Source organism: Camelus bactrianus, chromosome 13 (assembly GCF_048773025.1).
Source record: "Camelus bactrianus isolate YW-2024 breed Bactrian camel chromosome 13, ASM4877302v1, whole genome shotgun sequence".
In the NCBI taxonomy this organism is placed as follows: domain Eukaryota; kingdom Metazoa; phylum Chordata; class Mammalia; order Artiodactyla; family Camelidae; genus Camelus; species Camelus bactrianus.
In genome coordinates, this window is record NC_133551.1 from 21,068,135 (window position 1) to 21,083,238 (window position 15,104).

Below are 15,104 nucleotides of genomic sequence, written 5' to 3' on the forward strand. Positions count from 1 at the left end.
GTCGTGGTTAGAGGTGAGGAGAGACAGGCGCAGAGCAGCCGGCAGGTGCCAGTCTGTGCTCTCCCTCCTCCCCGCTCTGCGGCCTCTTCCACCTCCGGGTCCAGCTCTTCTTCCTGTCTGTCTGCCCTGCTGGCCAGTAGTGACCCACGACCAGATGCTAGAATGCAAACTCCCAGAGGCCATCGCTAGGACCAATCGCAGCCTTCCACAGCCCTCTTCACCCCCTCAGCAGACTGCCCTCCAGCTCTGGCTGGTCCACCCTGCCAGCGCTTCGACGGGACTGCTTAGTGATTCCCGACTCACACGCTCTCCTTCCTGGACCCTGCTTCTCCAGCTTCACTTCCTGATCCCAGCAGGCTCTTCTGCAGCAATTTGAAAAAAAAAATGAGTCTAAAATTTAGGTAGATCTGCAAAAGGACATGTAATAGTCAAAACAGATTTGAAAAAGGACAAAATTGGAAGACTTAACCCTATTTGATTTCAAGACTCATTACAAAGAAATCTATAACAGAGCTGAAAAGAGAGGCACCCAAATTATAAACAGGGGCAGAACATGTGGTAAAATTATTGTCTGAGATAACTTGGAAAGCAGGCCCCATGCCTACTGAGACCGTAGCTCTGCGGGGAGCGGTGGGGAAGAGAATTACTGTGTGTTCGCTTTCTTTGTGCTGCAGGTGTTAGCGCACAGAGAGACCTCAAACTGGAGAAACCACCAAACAGGTGGGCAAGTCCCCCTCAAACATATGGGTCCTTGCCTGCCAATTGAGAAAGAGTTCTCAGTAGATGCACACAGATAAAGTGGGGGGGCGGGGGGAACAACTGCTTTATTGCTCAGAGAGAGCAGGGGGAAAAAAGCTAAAAGAAAACATTGGAGCAGGGAGTCGTCAGCCAGCAGCTGGTCGAGACAGCTCCAGCCCCCTACCCGGCTGCAGGGTCTTTTATTGGAAAGCTCTGCCATCATTATTTTCATTTTAGTGGCCAATCACCTTGTATTACTGGGTCCTTCCTCCCACAGAGCTCAGCCCTAAAACAGAAACTTCGGCAGGAAAAAAGAAAGAAAGAGATACCGGGGGCTGTCCTTGGCATTGCTGCGGCAGATGTGGGACATAAGATGTCCCGTTGTATGGTGATGTCCTGTTGTATGGCTATGTCTTTGGAACAAAGGAGTCAGCTGTGGGATAAGAGAAACAACCTGTTTTTTTTACAGCCTGGAACTTTCTTTCTGTGGTTGTTAATCAGCCAGGGCCAGCAGTCCTGCCTAATCACCTGTCTCACCAGCAGTGAGCTCAGGAGATAATGGGCCAGTTGGCAAGCAGAAATTGAGGGTCCAGAAACTGGGGGCCTGACTAGAAAAGCTGTATGAAAACTTAAGACCCCAAATTTTAAAAGACGGTTTCAGAAAATACTTGAACACAAAAGCCTGTTGAAACCCAGCTTTGTCGCTGCCCCTGGGCTGACCAGAGTCACTTGTGCTGGAGTTTGAGGGTGATGGCCCTGACCGAAGGGGTGTGACAGTGTCTCCCGCTGTCCCTGACACCACTGTGAGGCCTCCTTCCACTCAGGATCATGAGAGGAAACACAGTCCTGATGCTGATAAATTTGAATCAGAAAAAAAGCATCCCAGGGCCAGGCCAGTCCTCGGAGAACCGCAGACCATGCATCTGCCTCGGCCTCCCAAGCGCCCGCCGCCGCTGGACAGACGGCAGAAGGGCCCTGCCTTCATTCGAGAGATGTTCGCATCCAGAAAAACTCCATGCCTGAAGGATGTGCTGAAAATCCAAGCTCCAGAAATAATGTGGAATTTCTCTTACAACTGGACATCTAACAACTTTCAAGAGTCCGAATAAAAGCCTTGTAAATCAGGCTTTTCTAAGAAAACAGTGCTCGAAGATTCAGGAAGCTTGGTTACTAGCAGCCTTAGCAAGATCGTCTGTCCTCTTTCATTTGCAGTCACTTTATTAGAACTTAATCTTTTCAAATCCTACTTTGGAACATCCAAGCTTCTCGGAAGTACATTGGATTATTGGAATTACAGGCTTCATTTTGAAATTCCTTTTCCTAGGCTTAAAAAGCCGTATTATAGTGGTGCCTTCTTTCATCACACGTCTTCAGTCCAAGAGTTCCTGGTATAGGCTCTTAGAAGAATTATGTTCATTTTACTGAGTTTCGTCCCCTCATAAGTTCTGGTTTCATTATCTTATTTGCTACAGGGAATTTAGTAACATAACTAGATAGATTCTTGGGATGTGACTGGCTTTATTCTACCTCACTTTAAAGCTTTGGGGGGGTTTTTTGAAATCTGAGAACTTTCAGATAGGTTTTGTGAATATTTTTTTAGCACAGCCAAGTTTCAGAGTGACTTGTTCAGATGTGGATGATGTTTGTTCAGTATGTCAAGCTGAATTTCAGAAAATTCTTCTTCCCATCTGTCAGCATATATTTTCTAAAGAGTACGTTACCTTTTGGTTTTGCAGAGAGAAAATGTGTCCGTGGTACAGAAGTGTGATTTCAGACCCTGTAAACAAACGGAGAGAGGGGGCTGCCTCATCACACCTTCAAATATAATTAAGTCCCATAAGCCGTCAAAACCACAAAATACTAATTACACTTGGTTACGATAACTAACGCTAAGGGCATTGGGATGGATTTCAGTGCTAAAAGTTAGGAAAAATACTTTCAAACATTTTTAGAACATTAGAATAAGATTTAAAGGTGTTCTTTAATTTTTTAATTTAAATGAGTGAAAGAACACTGTTTTTGGAAAATATAAGTAATGGTCAACCTAATGTGTATGTCAACAATATTTCTTCAATCCTAATTACGTGACATAAGATTGCAATATAAAATTGTAAATGTGTTTTCTTGTTCATTTTACCAAAAAATAGCAACTGGATAACTAACTAGAACTAGTTGTTCTAGAGGAATTCGGGTATTCTTTTCTGACATTGTTTCAGAGTAAAGAATATTTTTCATTATATTTCAAGATATAGCCTTACCCGAATTCTCAAAATTTTTTAAACTTTCATAAAATTTGTATTTTAAAATGAAAGTTATATATGCTATATTTTACCTGTAACCATTTGATTTTCTAAGTGCATATTAATTTACTGAAGATGATTTTTTTCAGATGGGTAACATAATATATTGTAAAATGATCACAAGTCTAGTTAACATTCCTCATCATACATACTTACAAAATTTTTTGCAATGAGAACTTTTTAAGATCTACTCTCTTAGCGACTTTGAAATAGACAGTGTGGTTACATTACATCCCTATGACTTATTTATTTTATAACTGGAAGTTTGTACCTTTTGGCTTCCTTCACCCACTTCACCCACCTCCACCTTCAGCCTCCAGTAACCGCCAATCTGTTCCCATGTATGAGTTCACATTTTTGTTTTTAGTTTTTTAGATTCCACATATGAGTGAGAGCATATGAGATTTGTCTTTTTCCGTCTGACTTTTCCACTTAACATAATACCCTTAAGGTCAAAATTCATATTGTTGCAAATGGCAAGATTCCTTCTTTTTATGGCTGAATAGTACTCAATTGTTCACATATACACACATTTTCTTTATTCATCTATCGATGGACACTTAAGTTATTATCATATCTAGGCTATTGTAAATCATGCAGCAGTGAACATGGGGTGCACGTGGAAGGTGACATAGCTTAATATTGTATTACTCCTTGTAACATGATCTGCAGTCAGTAGGAATCAATCATTTAAATTATTTTAAAACCTCAGTGTTGTTACAAAGGTTACATTAATGGTGTGGCCACCTCACAAATCTACTGTTTTCAAGGTAACCATCGTTAAATTGAGAAAGAAGGGCATGGGGGCAAAGAAGCAAATAAATAAGACTGCAGCATGGCATCTGGGCAGAGCTTTGAATATATTTACTGGTACATAGAACTGACTAGAGGCTAACAGATCAAAAACCTTCTAAATTTCTAGGTGAACTGTATTGCTAAGTAACTTGTAATTGCTGAATGTCCTCCATTCTTTTGTTTTCCAACAGAGTTTTTTTAATTGAAGTATAGTTGATTTATAATGCATCAGCTGTACAGAAAAGTGATTCTGTATTCTATATACACATATATATATATGTATTCTTTTTCAGGTTCTTTTCCATTATAGGTTATTACAAGATATCAAATATAGTTCCCTGTGCTATACAGTAGGTGCTTTTTGTTCATCTGTTTTATATACAGTAGTGTGTATCTGTTAATCCCAAACTCCTAATTTATCCCTCCCTACCCCTTTCCCCCTTTGGTAACCATAAGTTTGTTTTCTATGTCTGTGAGTGTGTTTTTGTTTTGTAAATAATTTCATTTGTATCCTTTTTTTTTCTAGAGTCCACATATAAACAATATCATATGATATTGGTCCCAAGAGAGTTTTTGTTGTAGCTATCACATCTCTGATCCACCATCGTATACTGAGAGGAAGAAGGGATGAACAGCTTCACCTTTTTATTCACAGATCTCCACAAGGAGCCCCATCCAGACACTATGCATGTCATCTGAAGATTCTGAACTTTGTACTGCTGCACTGACTCCATGCATCTTGGGGTTGCCTCCTGTGGGAAAAGAATGTGTTCTATGAAAGGAAGAGAGAATGGAACAGATGATATGTGACCAAAAGGAAAGACTGTGGAGGACACTGGTTAGCAAGTCACCAAAAACAATTTCCTTTTTCTCCTGGGCATGTTGTTAAATTATGCTTCCCAGTCTCCCTTGTAGCTAGACATGTCCATGTGTCAGTTTTGACGCATGAAATGTGGGCAGAAGTGACATCTGTTACTTCCAGGTCTGGTCCATTTAGCCCTTGACCCCTCATGCCCTTTCCCTTCCAGCTGGTTAGACTAGAAATGACTAGGATGACCTTGGGAGTCATGGTGTGAAGATAGAGCAGCCACGGGATAGAGGAAACCTGGGTCCTGAAACACATGGAGAAATGCCACCCTCCGGTGACTGTATTCTACATTATCTGAGCACAAATAAGTATGCTTTAATCATACTTAGCCCCTGAGGTTTGGGAATTGATCTGTTACAGTCACTAATGTATACACAGTGGAGGGAACAGCACAGGCAAAGATAGGAGACTTGAAATAGACGGCATAGCCCAAGGAAGGGGAGGAGTTCTCCCTGCCGAAATGTGGACACCAGGGGAGAGCTGCAGAAGACGAGCTGAGAAGGTTCCTTGGGGCAAACTGCTATGGGTCTTAAATGCCGTGCAAAAATTTGGACTTTATTCTGTAGAAAATGGAGACCATCAAAATCTACACGTGTGTGTGTGTGTGTATATATGTATATATGGAGATACATAGATATCTGTAGCTATAGGTATCTTCCATTTAAATTGCTAGAGTAAATGCTGCCAGTAACCTGCCTTTTCTGAGGCAACTGAGAATCCCAATCTTTCACACTCTGTTGCCCCCCAAAATTGAAAACATGAAATGTGACCACCAAGCTGACGACAGCTTTCACAGTCTGTTAAAGCTGAAACTCATACCAAAATGGATCCGGAATTCAGTAAGAAGATCAAGAATCAATAACCTTGAGAGGAAAAAGACAGCCTTTAAAATATGCTTCTTTATGAAACTGTGTATGTGCGCATGCGTGTGTGGTGTGTTTTCAGGTAATGAACGACATCCATACAACAAAACAACAAAACCTGAGACGGGCTTCAGTTAGTGCCACATTTCCCAAGCTTCCACATCGTGGGAGATGTGGCACAGGTGTCTGTGGTAGGAAGATAAATAAATAAATAAATAAATAAATAAATAAATAAATAAATAAATAAATAAATAAATAAATAAAGCGTGGTATTGGTATTGGTATTCGTAGGCATGTAAACAGATTAGCCAGGACACATGAGGGCACGTGCTGTTATGAAATTAGGGCCTGCTAGAACTACAGGAGGTTGGGGAAGAATCAGGGGCAACTGAGGCTCCTTAGCCTGACACTGAAGATCCTGATCAGACCAAACCGACCTGGGCAGGCTGAAATTTCACTGCTTTGCTTCACCCAACTACTTGCTCTCATAACCATCCTCCACTTCTCCATCTGTGCCTCAAACTCTCTCCGACCCGTTGCTGGCCGCTGTTTAAGGTGCTACTAAAATCCCACCCGTGAAATCATCCCTGGTTCCAGTAGGGTGAACTCCCCCTTTCTCTGAGTTCCCATCAGCTCCCTCTGCCCCTCGGGAAGTCACCACTCCCTGCTGTGTGTCATAACTGTCTTCTGACTTGCTGATCTTGTCTGTGGAGACTCTAACTGCAAGCTCCCTGAGGACCAGGAACGTTTCTGCCCCTTTTTTGTATTCCCTGTACCAGGTATATAGCACTTTGCATGTACATAGTGGATGTTCAATAGACATTTTCTGAATATTAGAATTTTAAACCAAAACCTCTCTCCCTGGGGATGCTGACTCTGCCCACACCAGTAGTCACTGTTCTCTTTGGTCCAGAGCATAACTGTTGGGTGATATATGACGTTTTCTCCTGGGAGGAGGGAAACTTTGTGTAAAAGGATTCAGTGATAATGAAGAGGAAAGTAAAAACAGTGCTGCACCCCCAGCCCAGTTCCAAATAGTGCCTGGTTGTTTTACAAAAACTGACAGTCCAGAACAGATGAACAAGGTTGTACTGTGTAGCACAGGGAAATACATACAACATCTTGTGGTGGCTCACAGCAAAAAAAAATGTGACAATGAATACATGTATGTTCACGTATAACTGAAAAATTGTGCTCTACACTGGAATTTGACACAACATTGTAAAATGACTATAACTCAATTAAAAAAAATGTTTTAGAAAAAATTGGCAGTCCAATAGATACTATCTTAGTTTACTGATTAGAAAAGATTGAAATCCCCAAGCTTTCTTTACCACAAAACAACCTCTTCTAGAAGACTCTTGATTAACTTTTAAAATACCACGTCAGTATCTTCTCTTAAACAATCAGAGAGGAAGAAATGGGCAGTTGCCCCCCTTTTGAATATCAGTACCATTAGCGGGTGGTATTGGCCTCAGGGTGGGTGGATGAGGGGGAAATACTGACTGTAATGTTCCCACAATGGTGTCCTGAGAGAGCTGGAAGCTAAAATGTGAGGCCAAAACAGTGTTGTTCAGTACAGAATGGTCAAAGCCAAAGGCATGCACGATCAATGTCTATACAATATTGAAGTGTAATTGAATGTGGTCAGTAAGATGTGGAATTTAATAAAGGAGATATATGCTTAAAGTTTAAGTGGGGAAAATTTAGGGTAAATATAAATATGTACAATTTTTTTTTCTTAACTGGGGTAAATCTGAGGTTTTTGTTAACTTAAGAGACAAGAGCAGACAAGAATTAAATCCATAGGCAATGCCTCCGTAAGGTTTACTGGTAGTAGAGAGATTTTTGTGGAAGCAGTCCTCAATCTGTTGGGTTCTGGGTTCTGGGCCCCTCGACCATTGTATTATAAGGAGACCCTAAATACACACACACAGATCAAGACTTGCCTGTGGATCTTATGAAAAATATGCCTAACACATGGGTACTACCGTTTAACACAAATGCTTAGATGTTTGGCTAATGAGTAACAGAACGTAAGACAGGTTGGAGAAGCCAGGCAGGCTGAACTAGGGTCTCACATGGGGAGAACTGTCAGAGGAGACTCTAATCATGGGGGGCTGGGGAGTGGCACATAACTAAGGGGAGGGGTCACAGCAGGAGCCTGGCTGTGAAAGGCCCCCCTCCCCGAGCAGAAAAAAGAGGGGTCGAGTCAGCACGATGGCCCAGGCTGCACGGTGAACGATGGGACCTCAGCTCTTCAGGAAAATTACCACACTCATAAAACTCTGTATATGGGTAATTTTTTGTGGGAAATGGTTAAGGAGCTTCTGACCCAGGGCTTGGCCCAGGGCTCACCCCAAACAGCAAAAACAAAACCAAAAGAACGTGGAAGTAAAGGGAAGCACGAGGAGTTAAAGAGGGGGAAACTCTAGGAAAGGTGGGGAGCACTTTGCCTGCTACGGGCCCTGGAAGTGGAGCTCCAGCTTGATTCAACCTGTTCCTGAGGGACACGGGGGCCTTGGGCAGTATCTGAGTCTCTTCTACAAATTTACTTTAAAGTCCCCCCGAATCCTTAGAAGTTTTTGTCATTGTGTGCCCTCAATTGATCAAATAATGAAAAGGCTTTATATTTTAAAAAAATCAATCTTCATACTACAAGAGTTCAGAAGCAGTATTTTCAGAGCATTGTCCAGCTATGACTGATGGGAAGAGAAACATGAAGTTGTTAGCTTCGTCAGAGAGGGAAGGCTGAACTGGCCCATCGCAGAACTTTGAAATCCACATAGGGCACTGTCCTTACTGAAAGCACCCGCAGACCAACCACATCCTGGCCCCCCGCGAGTTGGGCAAGTAGGAATATTGGTTTCCAGGAAGGGCTAGAATGGCTGTCAGTGGTCAGAGTGTTCATCATTTATGCTTTCCTTTTCTGCCTCTGTCTCATTTAATCCTCGCACCAAACCCTATGTGATAGTTACTATTATTATCCCGATGTTAAAGATGGAGAAAATGAGGCCCAGAACTGACCATGGTCATGCAGCTCGCAGGGCCAGAGTCCAGAACCATCTGACTGTGAAACCTATGAGCATAGTGATGAATAAATCAATTAATCAACTACTTATTGAGCCTCTGCACTGTGCGAAGCGTTAAAATAAGCAGATTATTAGCAAAAGTCACATACATTACTATGTTAGCATTCTCCAAAGAAACAGAACCCGTAGGATATATATAGAAAGAGATTTATTATAAGAGCTGGCTCATGTAAGAATGAGGCTGGGAAGTCCAAATCTGCAGTGTGGATTGGCAGGCTGGAAACCCAGGAGAAATGATGGTGCAGTTCTAGTCTGAAGGCCATCCGGCGCAGGCCCGGGAAAGCTGATGGCAACAGATGAAGTTGAAGGCAGTCTGCTGGGGACTTTTTCTCTTACTTGGGAGTGGGTAGGCCTTTTCTGTTCTATTCAGGCCTTCAACTGATTGGATGGTTCCCACTCACATTTTAGAGAGCAATCTGCTTTATTTTGCCCATTCAAATGTTAATCTCAACCAAAAACACCCTCACACAAACGCCCCAAATAATATTTGACCAAATATCTGGGCACCCGGCAGCCCAGTCAAGTTGACTCATAAAATTAACCATCACAATTACATTTAAAACGCGCCTTTCTCTCAACCCTTGTTTATGCGTATAATAACTTTATAATTTTTGTACTTTACTAGTCTGGAATTTGATAGAAGTGCTTTTTTTAGTCTCAAATACTTAAGAACCCACAATTCCCTTTATAGCAATTGGGGATCTCTTAGCAAAGGATACATTTGTATCTCTTATTTTTAAACTTTAAATTAGATTTTAAATGTAGATTTTCAATTACTATGTCCTCAGGGAATCATGAACTTACTAAGACATAAATCTGAAATTAATACTGTCAGGATTAAGCCCCTATCTGATAAAAAAAAATTTTACTTAAGTGAAACATATTATTTTTTCACATTATTATATAAAGATGAGAAAAAAATGTCTGAGTCATGGAAATGAGTACTGAGAGGCAGAAAGGACAACTTAAATCAGGTGATGAGAAATATTAATAAAATTACAGACAGCAGTTAACAGAATGTCTGGTGAAAAAGAACGCAAGCTTTCGAGCTATGAGAACGATGTCTAGCACAGACAGTGAGGGCCTCTCCTGTCCAGAGCTAAGGGTTGTTGCTAGAGTTAGGACTGGGTCTTAGTGTTAAGGCCCCTGAGGGCAGGAATCACATCTTTATGTCCCCTGCTTGTGATATAATACAAGCCTTACATGGTAGGGGCTCAATAATTTTTTAAAGTTAAAAAAAATGGATATTTGGATAAAAGTAATCCAGCGGAAGGGAACAGAAGAGAAAGAAAGGCATATGATGTTCAGGTATGTGGCGTGGCTTGGTACGGAGTCTGGGATTCTGAGATCTCACTGGATTGTCAAAGGAGTAGGGTTTACGGGAAGGCAAGTTCCCAAGGCCTGATATGCTTTCTTAGTTCAAGAACTACTTACATTCCTTGAGGAGGGTACAGCTCAGTGGCAGAGCACATGCTAAGCATGGGTGAGGTCCTGGGTTCAATCCCCAGTGCCTCCATTTAAAAAATAAATAATTAGATAAATAAACCTAATTACCCTCCCCCCTCCAAAAAAAGAAAACTAAAAGAAAGACAAGAAAGAAAAAAAAAAGAAAGAGATTCTTCTCTTTGGCAATGGAACATATCAAAAATGAGTTTTGTAAGAATCCCTCTGTATCATCTGCCCACCTGGCATTTTCTTTTCTTTTCTTTTCTTTTCTTTTCTTTTCCTAAAAAGCCAGCAACTTTTCTAGGCTAATTAGGGAGAAAGAATGTTCCTTTTCAATTTTCCTTTTCTATTCTTTCTTTCTATCACCTTCAAATACGTGGGCTTTGTTTTTCAGCTTGAAAAATCTTTTCAGAAACACGTGCACATCTAATCTCCCTGCTGATGAGACATGCAAGACCGGCTCCACTTTGTGTGTAGCATTGTGGGAGCTCTGATGCGGTCAGAGCTCTGATACTCCTTCAAAGCCGCACGAATTCTCCCATGCAGATATAGATAAAACTCAAAACCTTTTCACTTCATAAAGTACATTTTCTGGGAAGAAATCCAATGTTTCGCAATCAATATGTGTAGAGCACCAATTAAACAAAGCTATCATTTCAAAGCTCTCAGAGCAAAAGCAGAACTTCTGACCTAGGACGTAGGGTCCAGACCTTTCCGTATGAGAGAAGTGCCTTGAGATCCTTCAAACTCCAGTATCCCGTCTGAAAGAGTAAGCACAGCCAGCTGTGTGGACACAGAGTCAGCTCACTAGAAAGCAGACAGAGAAGGAGAGGTTTCATTAGGATTGAGGCGTGGTCAGAGGAGGATGGAAATCATTAACTCTGGGGTTAGAAGTCACCTCGTAACTGTCCAGTCTTACAAATGAAATCATAAAAATAACAGAATCTTGAAATTGGAGAAGGGGTTAACAAAACTTTGCATCAGATACATCACTATCCATAATTTGTTAATTCATTTCTCATGTTTAATAAAATATATTTGGAGGCAAGCAGTGGGAAGGGAGACCCTGAACTCAGTATTTTTTAAGTTACTGGCAATTTTACTTCCAGTTTGACTGAAAAAAACAAAAAACAAAAACAAAAAATGACTTGCCAAAAACCAACAAAATACAGACATTTAGGAAGATAGTTATTTGGAAACTTCTGTTACGTGGTTTTTCTTTTAATGTTTCAGCCCCTATTTTGAGACTGATTTCAGACAACAGAGAAAAGAAAAGATCCCATGGACACGACTTCTCTATCAAACGTGAAAACCACAGTCGCAACACATGTCCCGGCGGGTCCTAGTGCCACTGGTTCCCACTACACAGGTCAGCAGCCTGATTCTTCAAGCCCGCCCTGGTAAGGCCAACAGAGGCAGGTATGTTCTCATAACATTTATTTTGTTGTAACAGCTACATTTCAAACGATGCCTCCCTTTTCCCCTGGAGTCCAAGACTTGGTTTAAATAAGTAGGTCATAGATGCTTAATGCTTTAATGCTTCCCAAGCTTATTTCCACTAGTCGGTTACTTGGTTACTATCTAAGCCCTTTCAATTAACAGTGCACAGAAATGGCCGTGATGAGATTGTTCTGGAGAGTACTGCGCTGTTTGTCTGGCAAAACTGGCTTTAAAAATCACATCCTCCTTTAGCTCTGAAAGTTGATCGCTTATGTCTGTGAGATAAAGCAAAGCACGAAACAAAACACAAATGTCCTCCACCCAACCTTCATTTTTCTGGGATAGCCCAAATTTCATGTATTAAAATATAGTATTAAGTACCAAGCAGTAGAGGTTTGGTTAAATAAGCTGTAGTATATTACACAACAGGCAACTATACAGCCCTTTAGGAGACGTGTGGAAGAATATGAAATGGAAAATGTAACACGTGTTTAGGTTAGAAGCCAGCTTGTAAAACACTGTTAGAGAATAATCCTGCTTTTGTAGAGAAGGAGAAAGGATTGGAAAATGTACACCAAAATAGTAGTTATAGTTATATTTAAGTGGTAAAATTATACGTGATTTTTATTTTTTCTTTAACCTTTTCCATATTTGTTAACTTTTCTATACAATGTGATTTTTAATGGATTAAAAATAATTGTAAAAGTAAAATTCAGTCACTATTACTCATTCAGCTAAAGATACCTAAAGGGGTGGGGTATAACCTGGTGGTAGAGTGCATGCTTAGAATGTGTGAGGTACTGGGTTCAATTCCCAGTACTTCCATTGAAAAAAAAAAAAAAACTAAAAAAGTAAAAGCTGCTACGTTTCCTGTGATCTTCAGTATAAGTCTCTTTTCCACGATCTTTGAATCCATCCTTGCCCCTTCTTTCTTACCAAATGTACATTCCATCCTACTTCTGCATGACAATGATCCCCAAAACTCAACTGAAAACAACACACATTTTGATCTCACAGTCTCACAGTTCATGACTCTGGGTGCAGCTGACCGGGACCCTCTGCTTCGTGGTCTCTCAGTCAAGGAGTTAGCCCGGGCTGTACAGTCTCATCCGAAGGTTCAACGCGGGAAGGACGGACTTCCCACGCTCACTGCTCAGGGGCTGTTGGCAGAATTCTCACAGGCTGTTGGGCTAAAGACCTCACTTCCTCGCTGGCCTATTGGCCGGAGGTTTCGCTCATCTCCTGGCCACGTGTGCCTCTCCCACATGGCAGCTTGCTTCACCAAAGCATGCGAGCCAAGAAGACAACAGAGAGGAGCTGCTAGCAAACACAGAAGCCACAGGATCTTTCAACTCTGTCAGAGAAGTGGCCGCCAGTCTGTTGTCTAGGACTAAATCATTAAGTCCAACCCACACTTCAGAAGAGAAGATTACACCAGGGCACGAATCCCAGTAGGTAGGATCACTGGGAGCCGTCTTGGAAGTCTGCCTACCACACTATTCTTTCCAGTTAGTCTTTCTGTAGTTTCTCTGCTGTACCTTCGAATCAGTTCTCCTTTATATCCCTCAAATCTCTTCCTTCAGTCTATACATTTATAAAAATAAATATCTAAAAATAAGTATCACACAAATCAAGTTTTCTGTTTTACACTTTGTTTTTAGATAAAATAAATAATTTTAAAATCATACTTTCCTGATGATAAATTGAAGGATTTTTGTTATATCTCTAAGGAAATTTGTATTTCTTTAATGAGAAATAGAAAAATTCTATCACCATGTTATTTATAATACCAGCAACCTATTTGAAAGATCTAAATTTTCACTGTATATAAATTGACACAGTCATCAGAGGCAATAATACTTAATCACTAAAATCATGTTATAGAAGAATATTTACAATACCAGAAACACCTATATTGTTAAATTTTTTAAAAATCAAGATTTTGGGGGTATTAAAATCTGAAGTGTTTTTTGCCCTTCACAATAATTTCAGAATCTGAATATTGTATTAATATATTAGGAATATATTATTATTATATTTATTATTTATAAATAATCACAGTGTTTTCTTCTTTTCTCTCAGCAAAGAAATAGCTAAAATTAATATATTTATTACTAATATTTAATTGATACATTTTGAAACTCAAGTAATATAAATGGATTTTTTAAAGTGTAGAATATTGAGAAAGTTATAATCTTACGTAGTGAAGAGAATATTATGTTAAGGGAGAATGAATACTCTAGAATCCATCCAGGTAAAATCTCTTTGGAGAATGAGATAAGTGGAATATAAATTAATAAAATTTTCAAACAAAAATTTTTTCATGTACTATTCAAGCACCTACTGTGTGCAGACAGCTACCTCTATGGTTCTAAATTCAGTTTGTTAGTTTGGAAACATAAAACCCAAGTTAGCATATAAAATTTTCTTGTTTGCCATATTAAACTATTTTTGTGTGTCTAACAGTATTTTCTAATTAATTTATTGAATTCATATGTACCTACCTTAAACTTCTGATAAAAGTTATTTTCTATTGAATTTTCAGTATACCAGCCTTCTTCGTTTTTGTCACATTATGGCAGGCAGACAAAAATTTAAAACAGAAAGCCCATAAACATGAAAACATCGCCTAGAGAACCCTGTATATTCCAAATTAGGGTTCTCCACAGCTTCTCGTACATAAAAGTCATCACCTAGAGAACCCTGTATATTCCAAATTAGGTTTCTCCACAGCTTCTAGTACATAAAAGTCATGTGCTAAAAAAATTTTTTTAATTTTTAAGGGATAAAATAGAAAATGAAGAAAAGAAAAATTAGAGGAGAAACCTCTCAAAGCTTTCCAAGGACAACTTTAGCCATGTGAAATTGCTTAACAATTCTTTTTTCATAAACATTATCAATTTTATTATGTCCTTCATGCCTATATTTTGATATAGTCACTGTTTTCATTTAGAATAACATTCTTTTTCTAAGTATAGAAATAATACATAATCATTGTAGAGAACTTGGAAAATAAACAAAGGCCCAAAGAAGAAAGCAAAAGTGGCCCACAGTGTACTACCCAGATTTTACTATTGTTAATATTTATATTATTAGCTTTCTTTTATATTTTTGCTAACAAAAAGGATCCTGCTGAGTATAAAGTTATGTCTTCCCTTTTTAGTTACATTACACACTTTCTCCTAATATTAAATGTCTTTGAATTAGTTATTTTAATAATATTCAATCATGGCATCATCTCTGCATCGAAATCTCTGTTCAAGTATTCAAAAATTTTATCAAGTTTTATATCATTATTATACTACTCTTATAAATTAATTGATAAAATTTTAGCATGATGTCTTTATGCTCCGCAACGGTTTCTATAAAATACGAATTATCTTTTTCCAAAACTTGAAAAACTCACCTTTTATAACTCTCTGCACGGGGAGTCATTTGGTGAGTGAGGAGCATTTCTCCATGGTTACTGAAATATTCAGATTTTCCACTCCCATTAAATCAAGTTAGGTAATTTTTTCCAGAAAATTATATACCTTTCCTATGGTGGGAAGTCCTTCCCAAG

At 39.6% G+C, this 15,104-nt stretch overlaps 1 pseudogene; it reads left to right on the top strand.

The window, feature by feature from the left end:
• The first annotated feature begins 1,794 nt into the window (after nucleotides 1-1,794).
• LOC105075572 (E3 ubiquitin-protein ligase RNFT1 pseudogene) lies at nucleotides 1,795-2,565 on the top strand (annotated as a pseudogene).
• The last annotated feature ends 12,539 nt before the right edge of the window (nucleotides 2,566-15,104 follow it).